Raw genomic sequence first — 25,313 nt, forward strand, 5'->3', positions numbered from 1 at the left:
AAGGAGAGAGAGAGAGAGAGAGAGAGAGAGAGAGAGAGAGAGAGAGAGAGAGAGCACATTTACTAAACACTTGCTATGTGTAGGCACTGTGCTAAGAGCTAGAGATATGGATAGAAGCAATCAAGATAGTGCCTGCCCTCCAAGTAGTTCCCTTCTAGGAAGGGGGAGAGGTTACATGAGGCAGCATGGTGTAGAAATGGCTGAGGCATGGTGTGGAGGTTTGATTTGGGCCCAACAGAGTCTGGTGTCCAGTAGTAGAGTCCAAGGTTCCATTGGAAGGGAAATGAGAGTGATGGCTGGTGTACAGGCACTGGTGGCTAAATGGATGTTAATGTGTTCTTTGGGCTTCTTGTTTTCTTTGGGGGGGGTTGATAGCTTTGTTTCTTTGGGGAGTTTCTGTTTGCTTCTTTGGAGGGGAAGCTTAGAGAGTTTGGCTCCCTGGCAACTTCTCACTGGGTCACCTTTCCAGCAGTCTTCTGTCAGATCATTTCCCAAGTGAAAACAGGCCAATGAGCCTGGCCAGGTGGAGCATAGCATAGGTAAAGTTTTGATGGGGGTGGGGGGTGGGGGTTGGGAAGGGACTTGAATTAGGCATTGAGCTGCCTTCAGGGCCTGTCTTCCGGTCCACCTTTAGTGGATTGTGTGTATGTGTGTGTGTGTGTATGTGTGTGTGACTTCATCTAAGTATGTGTTTTAAAGAAAATAATACTTCCATAAAGTACATTTTCATACAAGGGAATAACAGGAAATTGACTCAGAAGAGAGAATTCCTGTCCTCCAACTGAAGCTGGAGTAATCCTATGTGGACCTAAATAATGGCTTCTTTGTCACATCGAGCCCCAGCAAATGCAGGAATAAGCTCCTTCACTGTTGTATGTGGGCTAGGATTTGTCTATGGTGTCACACGCTGCTAATTTTCCATAAAGCCTACCAACATCCTCCCTTAGCCTGTGGCTCTCTGTCCTAATAAAAGCACTGTATGTAATTTGGACACACCATGAAGAGGAAAAAGAGCAGGGGAGACAAGCTGCTGCCATTAGGGCCATTGGAGTTAGAAGGGACCCCAGAACACAGATGGGCAGAGCTGCAAGGGACCTGAGACATCCTCTAGTTGAATCCCTCTCTTTTTTTACTGAAGCCCAGAGAGGGAGGAGAGGTGACTTGGCCAGGGTCACGAGGTTAGTAAGTAGCCAGACTGAGTTTAAAGCAGGATCACCTGACTTAGGGGATATCGATTTGAATGCCACCTCTTCCCCCATGTCCACATGCCTTGGTTACACAGAGTCCCTCTCTTCTCCTCCTTCCTCCCTCCAACTGTGGTGCCAGCCCTAGGCCCATCCTCTGCCTGCAGACTTCTCTTACCTCTCTTTCCAAACTTGCCTATGTAGTTTCCCACCTGGCTGGGCTCCTCATCCAAGTTATTTAATGAACGTTTGTCCATTGAGGAGGTGCAGTGACTGCCAGGCTTCTTTCTGTTATACCCACCCTCCTGACCAGTGTCCGGACATGTGTTTAAACAAATAAAACTGGTATTTATGGAGCAGCGACATGAGAAAGTGGAAAGAATGCTAGCCTTGAAGTCAGAACAAGGTTCAAGGCCCAGACCCTCCATTTGATGGCTGTGGAATGGTGGGTGAATCATTGATCCTTTGTGAACTTTAGTTTTCTTATCTGTAAACTAGGGATGCTAATATGTGAACCATCTACTTCAGGGGCTTGTGGTGAGGATGAGCTGCATAAACTCCCAAATCCTCTCTGAATGGGAGCCATCACTTTTTCTTTTATGTTTCTCACTCGCTGGCTCCTGCCAGAGGCCTTTACAACCCTGTTTGAGTGCCACCTCTGGCAGGAAGCTCGTTCCACCTCTGACTTTCACCCAATCCGGGCAGTCATTGCCCACCTCAGAACACCCATAGTATTTTGGGACACCTGTCTTCTGTATTTGTCATGGATTGTGCTAGACTGTAAGCTACTTGAGGGCAGGGATGGTTTCGTGTGTTTCTCTGTATCCCCCAGTGCCTGACGCAGAGGCACCAACACATCTTGTATATAGAAGGTGCTTCCTAAACTTTTATACATCAGTTGTTATTTATTATAGTTATTTATGTTTGTCTCATCCCCCTGTTAGGTTATAACTCTATGAGGTCCCTATGCCAATGATTACCAGATCTACATATCCAGCCTTAGCCTCTCCCGGAGTCCCAGACATTCATCTCCAGCTGCCTCTTGGACATTGCAAACTGGATGTCCTATAGACATCTTAAACTCAACATGCACAAAACAGAACTCACCATCTTTCCCTTCAAACTCTCCCATTTTCTGAACTTCCCTATTACTGTTGAGGGCACTACCATCCTTCCAGTGGCCAAGGCTTGCAATCTCAGTGTTATTCTCCATTCCTCTCACCCCACATATTCAATCTGTCAGCAATTTTTGCCATCTTTACCTTCTCAACATCTCTTGTACATGTTCCATTCTCTTTACACACACACACACACACACACACACACACACACACACACACACACACCATCCTGGTGATTACTGCAAGAGCCTGCTGGTTGGTCTCCTTTCCTGAAGTCTCTCCCTACTCTAGTCCATCCTCTACTAAGTTGCCAAAATGATTTCCCTAAAGCACAGGTTTGCCCATGTCATATCGCTACCCAATAAACTTGCATGGCTCCCTATTACCTCCAGGATCAAATATAAAATCCTCTGTTTGGCATTTAAAGCTCTTTACAACCTGGCCCCTTTCTACCTTTCCAGTCTTCTTACTCTTTATTCCCCTCCTCATACTCTAGGGTCCAGTGACTCTGGCCTTCTTGCTGTTCCTCACACAAGCCACTCTTTCCCTCAGTTTCATGCTTTTTCATTGGCTATCTCTCATGCTTGGAATGATCCACTTCTTGGTCTTTCTTTTTCCCTCAGTTTCCCTCAAGACAGCTCTAATTTCACATTCTGCAGCAGGCCTTCCCCAGACTCTCCATTGCTGCCTTCCATCTGAGATTATCTACAATCTGCTTGTCTATATCATACTTGAACATAGTTACTGATATGTTGTTTCCTCCATTGGACTGTGAGCTCCTTGAGATTAAGGAGTGCCTTTCTTTTTTTTCTTTTGCTTTTCTTTGTATCTCTCGAACTTAGCATAGTACCTACCTAGCACACAGTAGATACTTACTAAATGCTTGCTTACTGATTGACTGTTAAATCCTTACAGGGTCTGATGTCGGTTTTGAGGCTCTATCCTGAAGGAGGGACATAGAAATGCTTCCAAAGAGAGATACAGAAATAGAAAGACTCACTGTAGGATTGAATAGGATATTGCATTTTACTATCAACAAGAGAAAGGGTGTAAGAGACATCATCAAAATCCTAGATGAGTGGAAAAGAAGGGGCTCCAGTCAAGCAGGGAGCAATTGTTAACTCATCTACTGTTCTTTTATCTACAAAATGAAAAGAATTTGAGGAAGTCCTCCAACACACTGAGATTTTCTGTGGAGGATGTTGAGAAAAAAAATCGACAAAAATCCCACGGGATCGGAAGGAATGGAGAGGCTGCAATCTTTACCAGTGGAGAGACTACACACAGCTATGGGATCCAATGAAGTAATGAGGTCCAGATGAGGGAACCAAGGCCCAGAGAGGGGAAATAGCAAGATCAGGTTACACAGATGAGCTGGAGTGGCCAGGACAGGTAAGCAAGAAGACTTACCAAGGACTCAACCAAGGACTGTATGAGCCACTTACCCACATGCTCCTGTCCACTTTTGCTATGCTAGAAATCAGGAAATGACTCTTAGGTGTTATCTTGTGGATGCACATGCATTGGTATATTGAGACCTCTTGTATCTGATGTACTTTCTTGTTTTCAGTCACACAGGTGAGGACTCTCTGTTTACCCCTTAATAGAGTAGCGATTATGGCCCAGTGGTCAAAGATTGATTTGTAACTGCTAAGTAGGCAGATTCCAAACAGTAAAAAATATCCTCAGCCCCCATGAAGTAAACATAATAAACACATGGCTACTTTATCCACACTGTTAATTAATGCTTCCACATCCAAATAATAATAAACTAGAATTCTGAATTGAATCAGTGATATCTCACCCTTCACCTCTTGAGGTATGTGTGTGTATCCCTTTATTCTTTCCCTCAGATGGCTCTTTGTAAAAAAAGAAGTGATTAGAAAAATTGTTACTGGGGGTACTGAGGCAGCTGTTGTTGACCTATTAACAACGATAGATCTGCTTTCTTCCTTGACCATTTATTCAAGACAACAGAAAACCACCCAAGGCTCATGAAAATGGATAATAACTATCCACTTCTCGTGATTCATGCTGGGCATAAATGATAGTACCAGAAGGAACCTAGAAAACCTTGCTAGAGATTATGAAGTCTTGGGCAAGAAACTGAATACCTTAGGGGCACAGGTGGTATTTTCATCACTACTGCCCATCAAAGGCAAGGGATTCAGAGGAGAAAAGCAGATTTGGAAAATGAACATCTGGTTAAGAAGATGGTGTCTGAGAATAGGCTTTGGATTTATGAACTGCAGCTTAAAATATAGGAATGACAGGTTCCTGGCCAAGGATGGAGTTTACCTAACAAAGGTTGGCAAGAATGTATTTTCTTGAAGTCTTGCAAATGTAATCAAAAAGGCTTTAAAGTAAAAAGGAATAGAGAGAGAAAACAGTCTACGTAAAGTATATATGTATATATTACAAATATTATGTATATCACAACACATATATATAGAGAAGTAACTGTAATGGAGGAAGAACAGAAGTTGAGAAACCCAGAAATTCACAGAAGGCAGATCTAATCGTGTCATAGTTTAAGTACCATACAATATAGCTCCCACCTACTTCTCCAATATAATATTGTTCTCTTTCGTACATTCTCCATTCCACCCAAATGGCCTCCCAGCATCCCATCTCCTCCCTCCCTACTTTTTTACAGATTGTCCCCTATGTTTGGAATGCACTCCCTCCTCATCTCCTCCTCTTAGAATTCATATTATTTTTTAAAACACAGCTCAGGTACCTCCTCCTACCCAAAGACTCTCCTGATTCCCCTATTTATTCACGTTTGCTATATCTTGGAATTAACTTGGTACATATTCTGTATTTACTTCACAAAATTTGCCTCCTCAAAGAGCTCCCAAAGCTGAATTCCCAAAACAGTTGCTAGAATGCTCCTGCTAGAAACTCTATCTCTGATATATGTTGTTTTAGAGTTATGTTTAGCTCTTTCAACCAATCTCAATACATTTCACGGAATAGAGCACTAGTCTTTCTCATCTATAAAATATGTTGGACTAGCTGGATTCTGAGGTCTCTTTCAGCTCTAGACTTAGCATCCTATGTGTAATTGAGCAAATCTCTTCCCCTTCCTGCAACTTAGTTCCCTCCTCTCTAAAATGAGGACTTTCAGCTAGATGGCTGCTGAGGTTCCTTCTGGTGAGTTCAATTATGGCCTCATATACTTAGTAATTGTATGACTCTGGGCAAGTCACTTAATAGCTCTTGTCCTCAGTTTCTTCATCTGTAAAAATGAGAATAATAGCCTCACAGGACTGTTGTAAGGATCAAATGAGGTATGGTATACAATGTACTTTTAGAACCTTAGGGCCATATATGAATGGGAGCTATGTTATTGTTATTGTTTATTTACTTATTTCAATCCTTGTAGGATCTGTGAGCTGATCATTGGCATCACTGGCACCCAGTGCAGACTGCAAGCATCTGTGTTTTAGGAGAGTTCTGTTAAAATGCTATGTAAATGTCAGCTATTGTTAATTATTCTTACTATTATTTATTCAATAGTGATCTCTAGGAAGTGTTCCCACATATATCACGCCTTTGATTGCTTCTGTAACTCAAAGAGGTGTTCTCACCTGATGAAGATATCAGGGCTTGGAGAATCATGTTGGTTACATCATTAGAGTTGGCCATGTGGTCTACCCCACTTAAACCAGCATAACCTGTTCTCGATGAAGTCATGTGGCTCCTTTCTGATGGATCGCCATGTTTTTCCAGGTGTTCGCTAAGTATTTCTTTAATAACCCATTTTAGAATTTTCCCAGGAACTGAAGTCAAACTCACATAGTTTGCAGACTCTTCTGCTTTTGGAAAACCAGACTTTGTAATCTTTGAAAATGCTGTCCAGGATCCTTCTGGCAACATCATTTGTGTTCATGTGAATCACCAGAAGTGGAGGGGGAGTTATTCATTTCTACAAGTCTGAGGAGGTTACCAGTTAGGAGGTCTTGGATACCTACTCCCAGGAAAATAGCAGACCTCTCTGTTGTTATTTTCAGGTCAACAGACAGCTGCCTCAATACCCCTGAGCCGGAAATCACCAATCATCTTTACTCTTTTTCTTGATCCTTCCTGGATGATCTCTCACCTGACAGCACCTGTGTGTACTTTATCTTTCCTTGGAGGATATGCAGCTGCTTCCTCTCTTCAAGAAGAGCTTCACATTTAGTTTTTAGTCTCAAATGTACAGTGGTCCTCCTTCCCTTCTTTCTTCCTGTGTTGCTCTTCCATTCTCCAACCTTCTGACATAGATCAGATTTACTCTTTCCATCTTCAGAGCTCTTTTCTTTCTTTTTTTTCACAGTGAAGATCTTATTCCATTAAAAAATTAATTCAATGGACAAAATCCATCTTCTCTCTCCTCATGTTGTTCCTTCTCTTGAAAAGAAAAAGAAAACCCTTGTAACAAGGGCACACATAGTCAAACAAAACAAATTCCAGTATTGGCCATGTCCAAAGAAATATATGTCTTAATCTATACCCAGAATCTATCCCCTTTTCTGTTAGAAAGTGGAGCAACAATTAAATTGAGTGAGATAAACAAAAAAGTCAGTCTCATCATAGTGTTCTAAACAATAAAATAATTTAATCTTAAAGATGGAGAATTCATAGAAACAAGAAAAATTTCTTTAAACATGAGAATAATATGACAACATGCAAAAATTTGTGGAATGCAGCCAAAATAATACTTAGGGAAAACTTTACATCTCTAAATGCTTACTTCAATGAAAGAGGGGGGAAGCCTTTCATTGAACTGGGAATCCAACTGAAAAAAAACTAGAAAAAGGACAAATTATAAATCTCAAATTTAACAGCATATTAGAAATCCTGAAAGTAAAGGAGAGATTATTAAAATTGAAATTTAAAATATTGAACTAATAAATAAAACTAGGAACTAGTTTTATGGAAAAAACAATAAAATAGTTTAACCTTTAAAAAAAAGAAAAAGTTTAAAAAAGAAAGAGTGGAGTAGCATGTTTCATCATGAGTCCTCTGAAATCCTGGTTCTTCATTGCATTGGTAAAAGTTCTTGTCTTTCAAAGTTATTTGTCTTTACAATGTTTTTGTTATCATAGAAATTGTTCTCCTGTTTCTTCTCATTCTCTGTATCAGTACATACAAGTCTTTCCAGGTTTTTCTGAAACAATCCTCTTCATCATTTCTTACAGCATAACATCTATTATCTCTCCCTCTTGGAACATAGCTGGCCCACCCCTTTCTCCACTCATACATATCCTCAGTGATGTCTTTTATAAGACTTATTTTGTTTGTTTTACTTTTAAACTTTTCTTGATGCCTTCGGTTTTTACACTGGAACCATTACTAGATGTACTTTTCCTCTACCTCCCATGTTGCAATGAGTCTTCCCTTATAATAAGAAAAAGAAGACTCATTAAGTAAAACTTTCTGAAATATTGACTGAGTCTGACATTGTATTCAGTGTTCCACCATCCTTCCCCCTTCTCCAATGAAAGGATGGAGAGGCATTTCCTTATCTCTTCTGGTGCCAAAATTTGTCATTGTTATTATACAGTTCATTTTGTTGTTCTTTTTGCCTATGTTGTTTACTTCACTTCTTGCAAGCAAATCCTTGTTGGTAATATAGGATAGTTTACTTAAATTCATCATGAATCTCTCCATTGACCTTTGGGTCATCCTCAATTTTGATTCTTTTTTTTTTCATAAAAAAACTTTTTTATTTTTTTCAATTTTGATTCTTTAGGGATGGTAGTATTCCATAATTTGTAGCATCACCAAGAGAATATAGATGTAATTTGAGATTGTTGAAAGTGTGATGTAATTTTTCCAATGTAACTTAGCCTGTTCTCTTCCTTCTATTCAATTCTGGGCCTTATGCACTGTCCATTGTGTCTGGATAAGAAATATGTGTTGATAATTGCATGTGTATAACCCATATCGGATTGCTTACCATCTCAGGGAGGGGAAAAGGAAGGGAAGGAGAATTAGGAATTCAAAACTTAAAAAATCAACACGTTAAAAATTGTTTTTACATTTACTGGGGGGAAAAATAAAATATTATTTTTAAAAATATGTGTTGATAGACTAACTCCTAAAATTTGGATATGTCTCTTTTTAAAGGTAGCAGAAATCTGACTTTACTATGGCATTCTACCTACCATTTAGTCTAGCTAATGGGGACAGCAGTGGGCCTTAGTTCTCTCTTGTGTCAAGTTAGGAAGTTGGATTCCCCAAGGCTCCTTTCAGTTCTGACATGTTATAATAGATATGCTATCACAAGGCCCCTCAGATTTAGAGGTGTCTTTCTCTAATGCTACTAGCTAAAGCCCTCATTCTAGTATATTCTCTATGATGTTAACCCTCTGCCCCATGATTAGTACCCCAATTTCATTTAACCAATTAATATCCATTAACCTTTTCAAAGGGATATTTACTGAGAAGGTATAGCAAGAAGAAAAGTACGAACATTTCTTCCTCAATACCTGGGGGCATCCAACTGAAATGCCAGCTCTCTTTTCCAGGGAGAGTGGGCTCCAACTTAAAGCAGTTTCTCCAGAGTATTTGCCCTACCAAGTTCACAGCACAGCTAATGGACGAATCACTTTAGCTCTCTCTTGGTGGCTTTTGATATATCATTGAGTCAAGTAAGTCACTTGGGACTTTGCTCCTAGCCATCTGGGCTAGACACAATATCTGGCATGGAATCTGTCTCCCAGATCTCTGGTAGGCCACCATTCCAACCTTTTGAAGTTCACAGGGTCATAAGTGTCTCTAATACTCCTTTACCTGAAAGCAGAAAGAAGAGATACAACAGAGGAAGGAGCAATAGCAGGGCCACGTACTCAAAGGCTAGATAACGGCAACCCTACTTAGACAATAGTCTAAGGATTTTCTCCCCAATGAAGGCTTGCAGTAATCTTTGCCTCCTCACTGCCTCAACACATTGAGGCAAGAAAGAGGAAGACTCCATTTTGTTGTTTAATGCCATTAAACATGCCCAAGTTCCGGTTCTGCCGCTAGTCAAAAGTCTGTGTCTTCCTCATGTAGTTGACAGATGGGAACCAGTTAGAGAATGTTCTGTGCTGTGCATGCTCTGAATCAGGGAGCAGGGCCTTCCTGTTCCATGTCATCATGGAACATTTTGGGAGCAGGCTCCCCCGCTTCGTCCACGTGGGCTGCCAACAGGCAGAGATAACAGGCAGTGCCTGCTCTGGGGATGGCCCTCCTTTGGTCAGGGGGGTCACTGCTTTACAGGTATTGTATTAGTGGGAGTGTGATACAGTAGAAAGAGTGCTAGATTTGAAGCTGAGGACCTGGGTTCAAATTCAGGCTTTGCCATTTATCCTGTGTCATCTTGGGCAAATCACTTAACCCTTCTGAGTCTCCATTTCCTCATCTATAAAATGAGGGTGTTTAGCTAGATGACCTCTGGGGTCCCTTCTGGCTCTAGAGCTATGATTCTAGCAGCTTGCTAAGAGAAGACACGGAGAAAGTAGAGCAGTTCAATTCTTTTGGCTTCTGTTAGTAAGGTGGGATTTAAATCCAAGACAAAAAAATCACAGATTCAGGATTGGGTTGGAAGGGACCTCAGCAGCCAACTGGTCCGACCAATGCCTGAAAAAGAACCCTCACTAAAACATACCTGTCAAGTTAGCCATCTCGCCTTTGCTTGAAGACCTCAAGTGAAGTGGATTCTGCTACCCTTGGGGACCGCCCATTCCCCCATGGGACAGCTCTGATTGTTAGGAAGTTAAATTGCCTCCTTGCCACCTTCCCCCACCCCATCCCACTCCTCCACCCCCCTAGTCGCTCTTGGTTCTTCTCTCTGGGGCCAAAAACAAGGCTAACCCCTCCTCCATATGACTGTCTTTCAAATACTAGAAGATGAGAATTGGGAATTAGGAAGGCAACTTTATCTCACAGAATGTCAGAGCCACAAGGATACTCAGAGATCATCTTGCTAACCCTTCTTCTTTTATAGAAGGGGAAACTGAGGCCCAAGGGTTGGGAGTGCCTTGTCCCAGGTCACTCATCCACAGAAGTAGGAGAAAACCCCAAGCCTTTTGTTTCCATTATTCTTTCCATTACACACATAGAAGCCAAGGATGACCCAGCTAGGGAGGCCCTTAGAGATCATTTAGCTCAACCCCCTCATTTTCCAAGCTCAGAAATGGAATGTGACCTGGCCAAGGTCACCCAGTGAGTTAATAGCAGAGCAAGGATTCAAATGCTAGTCTCCAGGGCTCTGTTCATTACAGTGTTTGTTGATTAGTGCTTTAGAAAAAAAGATGATTACTTAGGAAGATCTAGTAACAGTGGAGGCTGTGCTCATAAAACAGGTGTATAAAACTACATCTTCTTAAAGGTGAAGCTACTTTGCATTATTTAGGGGAGAGACACCATCCCTTGGGAAGCTGATTCAAGGAGAGGACTCTGGGAATGAAATGCCTGCCCTCCTCCTATTGGAAGATAGACTGGGTTCTGTCCCTGGCTGAGATGCCACATTCATCAGGATTGCATTTTTGGAGGGAATTGGAGAGCTCATGGATATCCTCAGTACCAATATTTAGGAGCTCACAGACCATAATGCTTAGGGCTTGAATGAACTTTGGAGACCATCTAGTTCAGGGGTGGGGAAGCTGTGGTCTTGAGGCCACATGTAGCCTTCTAGGTCCTCAGGTGCAGCCCTTTGACTGAATCCAAACTTCACAGAACAAATCCCCTTAAAAAAGGATTTGTTCTATAAAACTTGGACTCAGTCAAAAGGCTGCACCTGAGGACCTAGAAGGCCACATGTGGCCTCGATACCACAGGTTCTCCACACCTGATCTAGTCCAACCCCATCATTTCAAAGAGCAAGAAATCAAGGCCTCAAGAAAAATTCCTATCTACTCTCCCCTCAGACAGAGGAGCAGTAGTGTCTAGGCAGAAATGTAAATAGAAGACCTTAGGTATTTTTAGACTATAGTGAAAGTTAACACTGAGTCTAAACAGGCTTAGTGGATGAAGAATTGTCCACCAGAAGTAGTGTAGGACACATCATCAAAGAGATTTAGGGCTGGAGAAGGAGGTGAGTCAGTCAAGTGACAAGAGAGAAGGCTAGCCAATGGACAGTCCTCATGTTCCACAGGTACCTGTAGGGTGTCCAGAGAGCAATAGGAGACCTCCAGTATGTTATGTGGAGGGTTGGTCAAGGCAGACTTGGACAAGGGTTACACAGGATGAGAAACCCTGGGCAGGTTGTAGTCTGCCCCTTTGGAGGGAGTCCCCACTTCCATAAGAGCACAGATCCATCCAAGAAGTTTAAGTATTATGAAGCTTTGTATAGGGATCTTGTAAGGAAATCTCAAGTCAGATCAACAAACATACTTATTGAAAACCCACTATGCATGAAATATTGTGCTATATATGGTGGGGAAATACAAAGACTTATGAGCCATGGTCCCTATCATCAAGTGCATTATACCAATACTAGGACAGGAAAAGAACTTGACCCTGTTGTGTTGGGGGTTGTCATGGAGGATAGAATGAGGTGCTCTGAGTATAGTAATCATATCATGAGAGGAAAATTCAGGCTAGGGGATTGAAGCTATAAGAACATTGGTTGATTAAGAAATTAGCCTGGAGCAAACCCCTTAGTCCCTCTGGGCCTCAGTTTACTCCTCTGTAAAATGCAGGTGTTGGATCTGGTAGAATGGAAAGGGATCTGGGCTTCTAGTCAGGAAATCTGAGTCTGCCCCTACCCCAAGCTCTAATATATTAACTGAGTGGTCCTGGGTAAGTTCTTTCTGGAGAAGTTTCCTCATCTGTAAAGGAATGAGACAAAGTTGCCTTGGAATAAGGTCCTTTCTAGCTCTAAATCCCATGATCCTCTAGGAAAGGAGCAGCCCAGATGGTGGATCCAAAGGGCAAGGAAGAAACATGCATAATAGCCTAAGACCAGAAAAAGCCAGAAGAGGAAGAGATTCTCCAGGATAGTTTCATGGCCTAACAGGGTCTGTGTCAAAAGTGAGCAAAAGAAAACAGAGAGAAACCAGCATTCCTAGGGCAGGAAAGGCCGGGGCTAGAAAACTTAGTGGATTGGAAGTCAGAAGACCTGGGCTTAAATACTGGTTCTTCTTCTTCCTAGCTTGTAACGCTGGCTAAGTTTCTTAGATGGGACTTCAGTTTTCTTCTCTATAGGATGAAGGAAATGATTCTGTCTCTCACAGGGTTGTTATCAGGAGAGCACTTAGTGAAACATGAGCTATTATTGTTGTTAACTATCTCAATTCAATTCAGCAAGCAATTATTAAGCACCTACTATGTGCCAAGCACTGTGTTAGGCACTAGAGATAAAAAGACAAAAATTATACAGTCATCGCTATCAAGAGGGCAGGTAGGGAGAGCAGGGAATACCACATACCCAGAAAAGTAATAATAAAATAAATTTGAAATTAATACAAGGAGGTTTGTGGAAGGGGGCACTAATGAGGGCTTAGGAAAAGCCTCTGGTAGGAGATGCCACTTGAGTTGCACCATCAGGGAAGAAGCAGTTTCAAGAGGCCAACGTGAGGAGGTAGAGCATTCTAGGGATGGGAACTGAGATGGGAGATGGCAAGTAGCATGTTGTGCAGGGTTACAGCAAGTATGCTGGCCTGGCTAGAAAGGAGGGTATGTGAATGGGGAGTAAATTGAAATTAGTCTGGAAACTACTCGGAACCAGGTTGGAGCCTAGAGGCAATGAGGAGCCTTTGATGCTTCTGGAACCCAGGATTGAAGTGTCGTCTTGTTGTTATCCCGTGCGGCAGTTGAGTTGGCAATGCCCAACCAGGATGGAATATGACACTCTGAAGGACAGAAGTGGCGACTGAATATGTGCTCCCAACTCTGGATTGAGAATGAACATGGGGGAATGACTTGATATTGAATTCAACAAACCTTGAATGAGTTTCTGCTGTGTGCAAAATATAGTCCTAGCCACTGGGGAACATCTGAAGTTTAAATAAGACCCACTGATTCTGGAGTCAGAGCACCTGGTTTCAAAAATCTTCTCTGGTACTGCCCATGTGGTTTTCAGAAAAGGACTTTTACTTCCCTAGGCCTCAATTTCCCCTTTGTGAAATGAGGGGGCTAGACTAGAGGGCTTCTGAGGTCTCTTCCAGCTCTAGAGCTTGGCTCCATTGTGAGATCTTGGGCAAGGCCTTTCCCCTCCCTGGGCTTGATCTTCCTCCTGTTAAAGCAGATTAGATGGCCCTAGAAGTCCCTCTCAGTTTCCGAACTCTGACCTAATGATCCCTTCCCCTCCTGGAGCTAAGAGTCTATTCAGGGGATGTGGCCAATACATGAACAACTGTTATACCTAAAATTCAAGATAAGTATGTAACTGAGGGACAGTTAAAGCTTCAGGTGAGGTCTTGCCAAATATGAAAACAAGAAAAGTTTCTTTGAGAAGGTAGCATTAGAGTGAGACTTCAAAGATGTTGTATGGAGATGAGGGGTGAGAGCCATAAGGAGGAAACTGAGGCCCAGGGAAGGAAGGGACTTATCCAAGGTCACACCTAAAGTATAGGTTAGATCCAGAGCTGGAAGGGACCTCAGAGGCCCTCTAGTCCAATGTCTTTCATTTTACAGATAAGGAAAGTGAGGCCCAGGGAGGGAAAGGGACTTGCTGAAAGTCAGTAGGTGGTGAGGAACAGGGGCAGGTTTTGAACTCATGTTGTCTGGGTATTTCAGGTGTAGGCTTACTCTGGGGGCTCAGGGGTTAAACTGGTCGAGGGCTGGAGTGATTGCAGCCTGGGCATGAACTGGCTCTGGTCCAAGGGCATAAGGTCTGCTGGTGTCTCAGGTGGCTTAACGGAAGTTGGCTATTCTGTTCTTCCCTTAAATATTACTCAACAAGAGATGGGGCTGCATAGATGGCTAGACTTGGAGTCAGCTAGATCTGGGTTTAAATCCTACCTGGAATCCTCTCTAGTGACTGTGGACAGATTCCTTAACCTCTCTGAACCCATCTCTGCATTTGTAAAATGCCCATAACAATATCTGAAACAACATGGAAAGAGGGCTAGGTCTGGCATCCGAGGACCTGGGTTCAATTCCCTGCTCTGCTGTCTGCTCCCTGTGTGACCTCGGGAGAAAAGGCTCCCTCAGTTTCCTCATCTGTAAAAGGTGTGTGCATGCATGCATATGTATACATGTACTGCATGCATGTGTGTGTGTGCATGCTTGCGTGTGTGTGCATATGTGTGCATGCATGTGTGTGTGTGTGTGTGTGTGTGTGTGTGTAGGTAGGGAGGGGTATTGTTGGACTAAATGATCTCTAGGGTCTACTCTGGGTCCAACTCTATGATCCTCATAGGATTTTTCTGGGCCTCAAATAAGATAATGAATGGAAAGTATTTTTGCAAGCTTTAAAACACTATCGAAATGTCATTCTTATTTTTTATGACTGCAGGGAGACAGCAATACTGTCCAGAATACAACACAAAAGCCAGGGGTTTGGGGGCTGCCTTCTGGCCACTGCCAAATGTTGCCATGTCCCAGCCTAAAGATTTATGATGAGTTACCTGGGAATTGGGCTGCACCAGAGGAGGGAAGAGGGAAGAGGGAAAAGACAATAATGAGCAAGAATTATGACTCATGTCAAGAGATAAAGGGCAGGAGACCTACGTTGAACCCATGGAGGAAGGCCATCTAAATGAAGCCAGCTTTCACCCAGACAGGAGCTCACACTGTGGTGCTGCTCCCTAATGGGGGAATAACGAGTGTAAATGACAACTAAGGCTGGCTAGCTGGGACTGGTTGATTGAGTGACATTTGACAGAGACTGGCACTTGCAAGACCCATGGGGATGCTTGGAGGGTGGAATGTGGTTTAATGAGTATAATGCCCAGTGTTTAAATGTTAAGACTGAATCAGGCTATGCTGCAAGTCCATTTTCTCTTTAGGCAGCTTGCTTGCTAGAGTTGTATGGAATTAATAGATGTAGAAGTGTTCCCAGGGTGTTTGTTTTTTAGTTTGCGTTTCTGGTTCTGTGTGAGATATAGTTGAAGGGAAGGAAGATGTGGAGAAAGAGAGGAAAGGAGAGAGGGAGAAGGGAGAAAGAGAGAGGGAGAGAAAGAGGGGGGAGAGGAGAAGGATGGAGGGAAGGGGAAGAGAGAGAGAGAGAGAGAGAGAGAGAGAGAGAGAGAGAGAGAGAAGAAGAAGAAGAAGAAGAAGAAGAAGAGGAAGAAGAAGAAGAAGAAGAGGAGGAGGAGGAGGAGGAGGAGGAAGGAGGAAGAAGGAAAAAGAAGGAAGAAGAAAGAATTGGGAAGCAGTTCCAGAACTAACGCGAGCAAAGGCATGGATATGGGAAAGTGCCGTTGACTGTAGGGACAGAAAGCAGTTTCATTAGAGCATAGAGAAGGTAGAGTGGAGTAATGAGTCCTGCTAGAAGGCAGGAGGGGTATCAGGCAAAGGACTTTCTGTGTTGCTTGGCAGTGACATGACTGGACCTTTGGAAGACAAGTCCAGAGAGACTGTGAAGGATGGCTTGTGGTGTGCTGGAACTGGGGGCAGGAAGGCCTGTTAGGAGGCTATCTCAGTAGCCATGAAGGTGTAGACTGACGATACCTTACATTTCTCCAGCACTTTTAAGCCTTTCCCTCCCAATGAAGGAAGTAGGTTTTGCCACTATTCCCATTTTACAAATGAGCAAACTGAGAGCTGAAGGAGCTGGTCACAGCCACACAGTCAGCATGTGGTAAAGCCTGGATTCCAACCTAGTTGCCCCGAATCCAAGTCCAGACTCAGTACATGGGGTGCCATGGAGGATAGAGTCAGGTGGGATAGCACAGAGAGGCACTTAGAACAGCTCTCTATAACATGGGAGCAGCAGTTCCTTTGGGAAGAAGGGAACAGGCCAGAGGAGGCTTGAAGGCTTGTGTGTGTGGAGGGGTGGCAGGTGGGGAGGAGGTCACTGAGCAAAGACTTTCCTTGCTTCGTTATTTTCTCTGATGGGCAAAGAAATGCCATGGAATATAGGGAAGACAGAGCAGGGTTGGAGGACTTCCAGACTCCCCAAATGTCCAAGTTGGAAGGAACCTTAGAGACCATCTATCCCAACTCCCTCATTTACAGATGAAGAAGCTGAGGCCAGAAGAGGAAAGGAAGTGACTTTTCCAAGGTCACACAGGTTGTGTCTGAGCCTGGACCTGAACCTAGGCCCTCTAGTTCTAAATCCAGTGCTCTTTCTATTACACCACATTGCCTGTTTGAGTCTTTCCTTGGGAAGAAAGTTAATCTTTCAATTCTGCATATGTGTGTGTATGCATGTGCGCACACACATGCACACACACACGTGCACACATGCATGCACACAATGCATACACGTGCGCACACACACGCACGCACACACCCGCGCGCGCACGCGCGCACGCGCACACACACACACACACACACACACACAAAATATCTCTGCGGCCCTCTTGCCTGGCGGTAGCAGGGTGGAGCCTTGAAAAGCAACAAGTTCAGTCAAGCCAAATTAGAGGAAGTGAGGAAAGTTTGTTTGTGAACGCCGGGGGCAGGAAATCCTGTGACTAACCTTATTTCACACATCTCAGAGTATTCAAAGGGATCTCAACATTAACAAGAAAAATAAGAAAGGCCCGGAGTAAATGGAAGTGTTAAGGTTCCACATTCCGTTTGGAAACCCAATGATCCCTTAGAAACCCTCAAGTCAGACTCTGCTTTATTAGCTGATACAGATCAAAAGTTATACTTGGGGCGAGGGAGGGTGGGCCATCCTTCGTCCAAATCTGCGTAGTGATGAACTGTGCAAGTCTGTACCGATGGAAATAGTACCAAACTGCAAGGCAGAAGATCTGAAGTCAGGACTCGGCTCTCTCACCAACTACTTGTGACTTCGGGCAAGTCATTTTTCCTGGATGAGCCTCAGTTTCTTTATTTGTATAATGGGAAAGGGAATTCAAATATGGAGGATGGGGATTTAAGAGGCTTAACTCCGATGGTGTGACTTGGGAATTGCTCCCAGGACCCTGAACCTTAGGGTACACTGACAGTATTTATGCTTCTTCAGCAGCCTAGAAGTAGCCGTGTTTAGCACTCATTGAATAAGAATTGTTAGCTAAAATCAGATGTCAGATAGTGTACTCTCTCTCCCTGGTGGCTGCTCCTTGGGTCAGCTGACTCTCAGCCTGGTACCACTCTTTTCTCTCCTTCAGAAAGGGTCTCGTGGTGTCCTAGAGTCTCTCCACCCCTCCCATCTGAATTTTTCTTAAAAAAAAATCTGACTTAAAGGCACATTTTGTGCTGCTTGCCCCAGGCACCAAAATCACTAACTATGGCTCTGCTCACCGAAAGGTAAAGTGCTAGAGAGTAGGAGAGCCACAATTATTGTGGCCAAACTGAATTCTCCTGCCTGACATTGTCATGTGGACATACTGTAAACTAAAGATGTCAACTGGTGCCCCATGTCTACTTGAAGAATTAAAAAAAGAAAACCCTCACAATTGTATATATGCTTGACCATTTCAGAAAATATCTGATGTCATGTTGGGGCATGGATTCCTTCAAGTCTCAGATAATATCCCACCTGCAGTAAGAGGCCCTTCTTGATCCCCCTTAATGCTAGTGCCTTCCCTCTGTTGGGCATGCACAAGCAAGATATACAAGGTGTCCCAAAAGTCTTAGTGCAGTTTTAAGCTATCAAAGCTTAAGGCTTTAAAGCTATTAAAGCATAAAACTGCCCTGAGATTTTTGGGACACCCTGTATATGGGGTAAATTGGAGATGATCAACAGATGCGGTATGTTGTCTCACCCATTAGTCTATGAGAGCAGGAACTATTTTTTACCTTTCTTTGTATTCCTAGCACTTAGCACAGTGCTTGGCACACAGTAAGCATTTAATAAATGTTTTTGACTATATATTTGATGACTACAATTATGTAAATAGAAAGAAAAATTGAATATTATATAATTATAATGATCAAGAATAGAGGAAGAAACCTACCTCCCTTCCTTCTTTGCAGAGGTGGGGTACTATGGGTGTGGAACACTGCATGCTGTCAGTCTGTGAACATCTTGGTTAGTGTTGTCAAACTGCTTTTTTCTTTCTTTTTTATTCTTTGTTCCAGGGAAATGACTCTCAGGGCTGGGGAGGGAGGAGGAATATATTTGGAAATGAAAGTGATATGAAGAGAGAATAATATAACAATTATTTAACAATAATTTAAATATAAACAATAATTTAAAAATAAAAAAAGGAAAAATAGTCCTACTCTGTGGGATGGGGGAGGGGATGGGCCAAGAGCCTAACAGTTTAAAAAAAGTTTCCAGGCCTGTGGCAACAGCCATCTCGGAGACTGCCTAATGGGAGTATGTGGGGTGTGGTAGGATGTCTAACCCTATTTGTGTGACAATATCAATGATAATTCTTGACATGTATCATTTTAGGTTTTGTAAAGTCTTTTAGGTTTTCACAACAACCCTATGAGGAAATTTACAAATAACTGGAAACCACCACACTTTGTTGGAGAGAGGTTAAGTGACTTACCCAGGGTCATACAGCAACTAGTGAGTTGTGGGATTCAAACCCTGGTCTTTCTCATTCCTTTTAGGAAATCCCACCTGCACCTCTCATTCTTAGCTAATGATTTAAGTGTAGCAACAAGGGGAGCCTAGAGTTGTATTTCATCTACAGAAAACCACACACACACACACACACACACACACACCCCAACACTTTCTAGATGCCAGATGTAGTAGAAAAGGCACTGACACTTGATTTGCTTTGTAACTATGAATGTCACTTCACCTTTCCGAGCCTCAGTTTTCTTATCTGTAGAATGGGTGAAATAAGACTTGTGCTCACAACCTCATAGGGTTTCTGTGAGGCAAGCAACTTTAAAACTATAGAGTAGGAGGTTTTAACTTGGGTCATGAACTTTTTCTATATACATACACATATTAGTTGTTGTTGAGTCATTTTTCAGTGGCTGTCTGACTCTTCATGGCCCTATTTGGGGTTTCGTTAGCAAAGATATTGGAGTGGTTTGCCATTTCCTTTTTGAGCTCATTTTACAGATGAGGAAACTGAGGCAAACAGCATGAAGTGACTTTCCCAGGCTCACACAGCTAGTAAATATCTGAGACTGGATTTGAACTCAGGTCCTCCTGACTCCGGGCCCAGTACTCTATCACTGAGCCACTTAACTGCCCTTAAATATATCATTATACATATAATAATATATATATAATTACACATAATTGTTAATTATTTCCCTATATAATTGGTTTTCTGTGTAATCTTATGTATTTTATTTTATACATTTCAAAACCACAATTCTGGGAAGGAGACCATAGGTTTCACCAGGCTGCTAAAGTGGTTGATGACAAAAAAGATTGAGATTCCCCTACTCCAGAGTAGTGTAAGCTGTTATTTTATTATGGAATTGTATGTACATTTGTTTTCAATTGAATGCTCATATGGGCTGTCCAGGTCATCTGATGAATATTTGGAATAACAGAGTGGATATTTGTAGCTCCGTGGCAGTAAATCAGTCTAAGCGAGCACGTTGGAAAAACGAAGTGGATAAAAAAGGCATACTATCCAGATTATGACACGCAGGTAGAAGGACAACTCATCAGGCTTCTCCATCAGTGCATATATCTTAGACAGTTACTGTAGACAGACAATGAGCTGGGCCCTGAATCGAGTAGCAGGAGGCCAGGCTGGATCGTGTTTGGGAAATCAGGCAGTGTTTCCAATGATCTCATTCTGCTCACTGCTACAAAAGCCCATCTTTTTAACACTGATATTCTTCCAGGGATGCCATCATGGCCGCAAGTTGGGGAACTCCAAAAGATAGCACGATGGAGCCGAAAGAAAGGAAAAATGAATGAATGGGTGGATGGATGGATGGTAAAAGGAATGGATGAATGCAAAAGCATTTACATAGTGCCAAGCACTGTGCTGAATGCTGAGGACACAAGTAGAAAAATGAGATTCCCTGCGACTAAGGAATTTATACTCTAATTGGGAGAAGGAAGCATGGAGAAAAGCACATATAGGACAATTTAGCTATGGGGGAGATGAAAAGGCCTGGAAATCCTAAGAGTTTGGAGGTGGGGGAGAAGGCAAGGCCCAGGGGAGCTTAGGGTCCATTGGCAGGCTAGTTGGCGGGATAGTGTGGCTACTAAGGTCTACCAGAAGAACTGTAGTTGGTGCCTCCCTACTCATCCAGACAGAGCGAGCAGCCATTATGTGCTCCACACAGTGAAGGACCTGGAAAATCAAGAAGACTTAGATTTGATCTAGCCTCTGACACTGGTTGTTTGACAATGGGCAGGCCACTTGACCCCTCTCAGCCTCAATGTGACACAGTGAGAAGAGTATGGACTCCAGAGTCAGATGATGGGGGTTCAAATTTTACCTCAGATAGTTACTCTCTGTGTGACTTTGGGCAAATCACTTCCCCTCTCTGGGCCTCAGTTTCTCCCTCTAGAAAACAAGGACTAGAGGGCCTCTGAGGTCACTTCTGCCTCTACTTTTGTGATCCTATGATCTGTAAAATGGAGATAATACTAACACCTATTTCACATGCTTGTTGGGAGGAGAACATGAAACAATGTAGGCAAAGTCCTTGCAAAACATCAAGTGCTATATAAATGCCAGCTCTAATTATTCAATAGACTATAAGCTTCTCCAGGGCAGGAACCATTTTTGATTCTGCTTCTATAGGTACCTCATATTGAATTGAGAGCTAGAGCTGGAAGGAACCTCAGGGGCCAACAAGTCCAATCCCCTTCATTTTCCCCAGGAAAGAAGCTGAAGCCCAAGGAGGCCAAGTTCACACACAGGACCCTAGATGTAGAGCTGGATGGGACCTCAGAGGTCATCTAGTCTGACTCTCTCATTTTACAAAAGAGGAAATAAAGACTCAAAGAAGTTAAATGATTCAGCCAAGGTCACACAGACAGTAAGTTGCAGAATCTGAACTCAAACTCAGATCTTGTGACTTCAAGTTCAGTACTTTTTCCACTGTACCACTCCATACAACCCATGATCTCAGAAGAATCGCCCTTGGTAATCCAAAGCCCAGTGGAGAGACTCAAGGAGGCTGCAGCATGTTACGTATGATGACTTGAAGCCCAAAAGTGGCATAAAAACATAGATCATAGATTTCAGCTAGATGAAGAAAGTGAGACCAGAAAGGGCAAAGACTTCCTGATATCCCAGAGGCAGCAGGTGTCAGAATTGGGATTTCAACCCAGCTTCTCTGGCTCCACTTCCCTATGTGGCTTCCCATGTATGAGTGACAATGAGATAATATATAGACACTGGTAACCCTGCAAGGTGAAAAGAAACCTGTGAAGGCTTCTGGCATCCTACCTACTTTACAGAGGATTGGCTGAGAGATATGGCCGGGAAGTGCTTGAAATGGGATAGAGTGGAGGAGTCAGTGTGTCCTAGTGGCTTGGATACCCATGTGGTGAGATCACAGAACCATTGGAGTGTCTAAGCAAGTATGGCAATAAATCAAATGAGAGGGAGGGTCCTCCCCTTAAGAAAATCCGCAGATTGTTTGGCAACAGCCTTATTCTCCCCTTCAAATAAAAAAATCACTTATTTAGAAGAAGTTAAAAGCAAGACACATCATTGTATTGCAGCAAATAGTTCCTGGACTTGTGTTTCTGGGCACCATAGGGCAAAGGCTGGATCCAATGCAACTTTATTTGTCCCTATGTACTGTAGAGACCCAAAAGATCTAGGGACTCTGTTTCTAGAGGATAGAGTTCTATGCCTTGAGTCAGGAAGACCTGAGTTCAAATCTAGTCTCAGACACATACTAGCTGTGTGACCTTGGACAAGTCACTTCACCTTGGTTTGCCTCAGTTTCCTCTTCTGTAAAATAGGCACCTCGATGGCTTGTTGTGAGGATTAAATGAGATAATAATTGTAAAGTGCCTAGCACAGCACCTGCTTAATATATGCTAGCTATCATCATCATCATCATCATCATCATCATCATCATCATCATCATCATCATTTCCAGGTAATAGAATCTTAGGTCATTAGAGCTAGAAAGGGCTTTACACATCATCTAAGCCCTCAGTGCTACTGGAGAGGCAGTGTGGTACAATGGAAAGAGTACTAGGTTCGGAGTCAGAGAACCTGCCTGGGTTCAGATTCTGTTTATGTCACTTTCTACCCATATGGGCAAGTCTTTGAACCTCTGTGGATTTCAGCTTCCTCATCTGTAAAGTGGGCTGGACTAGCTGGCCTCTGAGGTCCCTTCCAGCTCTAGAACTAGGATCCTGTTTGACAAATGAGAGGCCATGTGGTATAGTGGAATTATTAATAGAGTTAGAGATAGTTGAGACCTAAGTTCAAATCTCAGCTCCAATACCTATTAGCCATATGACCCTGGGTACCTTCAATGTAACAGCAGGCACACTGGCGATGGCAAAAAAGATGTTGGAAAATATGATTCTTTTAAGATATGAAAGAGGTCAAAGGCTTATAGACGACTCCAAAGCCCTTTGTCTCTATATCATGATTCCTTTCTTTTGGAAGAGAGTTAGATGGTGCTGGCCCAGAAGTATCATCATAAAGAATGAAACTGACTTTATCTTAACAGACAAGAAACAATAGGTTATTGACGTGAGTGTCACCTCAGCTGTCTAGGTGTAGTCAGGCGATCAACTAGTGAAAGCAAAGGTCAAAATCAAGTTAGATGAAGGAATAAAGGTGAAAAGAAGATACTGTGAACAATTGCAGCAGCTTTACCCTGACCTATTCAAATGAGCTGTCAATACTGAAAAATGGGAAATGGAAAAAGGCAAAGATATTGACCTTGATTATAATCATTTCTAGAAAAATTTTAGGACCTTAGGAAGCAAACACTTGTTCTCCTTGCCAAGCTGTGAGGCACAGCAACAACAGTTCAGAATACAAACACATTTTCTAAAAAAAACCCTCAGACCAAAAAAAGTCGCAGAGGAAGATATCAGATTTTAGCCAGTATTGTTTCATAAAAGAACAAAAAGTAATGGAGGCAAACACGTCTACGGAAAGTTTGGCCTGACACTCAGCTGGGTCACATCCCCCCAAGAGCATTCATAGATGAAATTGGCAAGGGGGGGGCAGCAAATAAAACTCAAATGGAAAAGATTTATCATCATTTTTATCACAATCTATTTTCATCATCAACTGTGAAACTAGCACATTTGGACCCTAATGTCTCAGTCCCTGATGCATTGCTACCTGAGGAAGTAGAAATGGCACTTACAAAGACAAAGTCAGGATGTGTGGCTGGACAAGAACAAATACATGCTGAGAAGAACCATGCTGGAGATAACACAATCTTAAAAGCATTAGAGGATCATTTTACAAGATATCTCAGGAAGGATTGAAAGCAAAAATAATTGAAAAAATCACAGACAACATTGCTATCCTCCAAGTCATAGAATCCTAGCTCTAGAGCTGGAAGCCATCTAGTTCAACCCACTTATTTTACAGAGGAGGAAATCAAGGCCTAGGGAGGTAAAGTGACACTTGCCCAAGGTCCTATAAATTAGCAAGAGTAGGAGACTGGAGAAGATTCTGGGAAGATGATGGAATACATCAAAAAATTTTCAGCTCTCCAATTTCCTCCACAAAAAAGAACATCACTTCAGAGCAGCAGAAATAAACTCAGGGTAAAGCAGTTGTCTTCCTAAGACAATTTGAGAAGACCTCAGGAAAGACCTGGCCTGTAGGAGTGAGAGCTCAGCCTGAATGAAGTGCAAACACCTCCAGGCCAACTCTGCAGAATCAACAAACAACCAGCCTTGGGGGCAGCTAGGTTAAAATGTGGCCTCAGTTTAGAAACTTTCATCTGGCAGACAGTGTGGAAGTGTGATGGCTAAGGAGAAGATTGAAGGACCTTCCACTGTGGAGAGATGCCAAGCACAACTGTGCGGACCAGACGCTACCTGGCTGTGGCTGCAGGGAGGAGCTAAGCACACACCTGGTGAGTGCAGTAGCAAGGGATATGGACCCTTTTGGCTATGGGCACTTGTAGGGGAGCAGAGTCCCTGGTTTCAGTTCCATGGCAGAGAGGACAGCTGTAGTTTGCAGCCACCGGAGGGACTGCAGGGAGCAAGATTATTTGCAGGGAGCAAGATCATTTGCGGGACGGTGTAGCTGGGGGGCCCTAGTTGTGGCTTAGGAGTGGAGAGGAAAGCCCAAGGTTGGGCCCTGAGACACGCCTCAGAAAATAATAGTAAGAAGGACCTGAGGCTTGAGACATCATTCCCCATACCTCGGAACTACAACATGATTACACTAATAGCTACTAAAAACAAAATAAAACAATAAAATAAATAAATAAATATGAGTAAGCAAAGGAGAAAGAACCCAATCATAGATAGTTACTATGGCTAGAGAGAAGTTCTGGGTTCATATTCAGAGGAAGATAATGTAGCCAAAAAGCCACTCCTTTTTCAATGAGAAACATCAAATAGTCCCAGGCACAAAAAGAGTTCTTGGACTTTAAAAATCAAATAAGAGGGATTGAGGAAAAATTAGAAAAAAAGTAAGAGCAACCTGAGAAAATAAAAAAAAAATATGAAAAGAAAGCCAACCAACTAGAAATAGAGAATCAAAAACTTAAGGAAGAAAATAATTTTTTGAAAACTAAAATTGGGCAAGGGGAAGCAAATGACATTCTAAGACACCAAGAAATCATAAAACAAAGTCAAAAGAATGAAAAAATAGAAAAGAAAATGAAACATCTCATCAGAAAAACAACTGATCTGAAGAACAGATCAAGGAGAAATAATATAAGAATAGTTGGACTACCTGAAAAGTATGATAAAAAGAATCTTGATACAATGTTACAAGAAATTATCAAGGAAAATTGTTCTGAAGTTCTAGAACAAGAAGACAAAGTAGAAATAGAAAAAAATCCGCCGATCACCACCTGAAAGAGATCTCAGGAGGAAAACTTACAGGAATATCATAGCCAAATTTCTAAGCTCTCAGGT

The sequence above is a fragment of the Trichosurus vulpecula genome, chromosome X, assembly GCF_011100635.1.
Source record: "Trichosurus vulpecula isolate mTriVul1 chromosome X, mTriVul1.pri, whole genome shotgun sequence".
Lineage (NCBI taxonomy): Eukaryota > Metazoa > Chordata > Mammalia > Diprotodontia > Phalangeridae > Trichosurus > Trichosurus vulpecula.